Source organism: Hemitrygon akajei, chromosome 8, assembly GCF_048418815.1.
Source record: "Hemitrygon akajei chromosome 8, sHemAka1.3, whole genome shotgun sequence".
Lineage (NCBI taxonomy): Eukaryota > Metazoa > Chordata > Chondrichthyes > Myliobatiformes > Dasyatidae > Hemitrygon > Hemitrygon akajei.
In genome coordinates this window covers 132,025,744-132,027,111 of record NC_133131.1, presented here as the reverse complement: position 1 = coordinate 132,027,111, position 1,368 = coordinate 132,025,744, and the positions used below count along the sequence as shown (strand labels likewise).

The following is a 1,368-nucleotide window of genomic DNA, read 5'->3' as shown; positions in this document are numbered from 1 at the left end:
GTGCGGAGTAAAGCCATCTCGGAACTTTTCTAATTTCGGTAATCACGTTTAAAATGTCTTACTGATGAATCCGAGTCCCCTTTTTAACCTTTGATTCGCCTAACACAAAAATTGTTCTATATTAATACCAGCGAATGTGATTTTATTTCAAAGCGGCCCTTAATAAACTGTCAAATAGACTGGTTAAGCATGTTATTTAAATTGGTTAATTTCAACGTCTTCAAAAATCCTGGTGAGAAGAGCGATTGATTGTGAGTCTATCGGTGCACAATCACTCCGTGATTTTCCAGCCCGAACGCATTATTTACAGTGTTAATTGTCAATTTGCCATCCGTGCCGTCTTCGATTCTAAATAATTAAAAGCGATTGTCTTTTTTTTTGCACGGAGTAAAACTGATGAATCGATGGTGATATGAGAATTCCCGAAGGAATCTGTCGGAGGATACCAGTGATCGATGGTGCTGGAGCTTTGGCCCAGCTCCAGCGTGACGGGGTAGCGCGGCCGTACGAGGCGCTGCCGACCAGATCAACGCGTGGCGGCTGATTCCGCCCCGGGACCCACTCGGTCAGCAGGTGCCGCTCTATCACCTACGGCACCCAGCAATTCAAATCAACCAGAATGGAGGCCGATGTTTCCGATTAGCGTCACTCCGAAAAGCAAACTTGTATTTCCGATATGCGATTGAACAACACCCCTCCTCAACACACACACACACACACACACACTTTCCCCTCCCTTTCCCGTGACCCTGTCAGCAAAGCTACCCCTTGCCCAAATGTAATTAACTGCAGACACGCTGGAGATTCAGTCTTCTGTATCAGTAGTCCGATAACATTGTAGAAGAAGTCGGCCCTTTTCAAACGTACATAAATCATTGTAGGAGGAATGTTTTTGGAAGATCAAGAAAAGCAAAGAAAACTGAAGTGGTATTGCATTTCTACATATTATGTTATATAGTTTCCTTCTAACGACAGCACAGCGTGTCTCTGTGGCGCAATCGGTTAGCGCGTTCGGCTGTTAACCGAAAGGTTGGTGGTTCGAGCCCACCCAGGGACGACTCTTTTGTTACCAGAGATATCATCTTCCGCAATGTTATTCTGAGTAATTAAAACAATAATTAATGATCCGTTACTAATGTTCTATACAATCACTGATAAGATTGGATTATATTCTGTTTTTGCGAAGTCTCCGATATAAAACAGTTGACTACAGTTCTTACGTAAAAATAATATAAAACGCGTTAAAATAACTAATAGCTGAAATAAGACGTTATTTTGGTTATTTCAATAGTGATCAATTAATGAAATTAACAAGATCAATTAATGAAATTAAAATCACAATAAAATCAACTCCGGTGTCTATCACGA

General features: G+C 41.4%; 1 non-coding gene across 1 annotated transcript; it reads left to right on the top strand.

The window, feature by feature from the left end:
* Positions 1 to 983: 983 nt before the first annotated feature.
* Positions 984 to 1,057, top strand: trnan-guu (transfer RNA asparagine (anticodon GUU)). The gene has a single exon. It is a non-coding gene; the product is annotated as a tRNA-Asn (tRNA).
* The last annotated feature ends 311 nt before the right edge of the window (positions 1,058 to 1,368 follow it).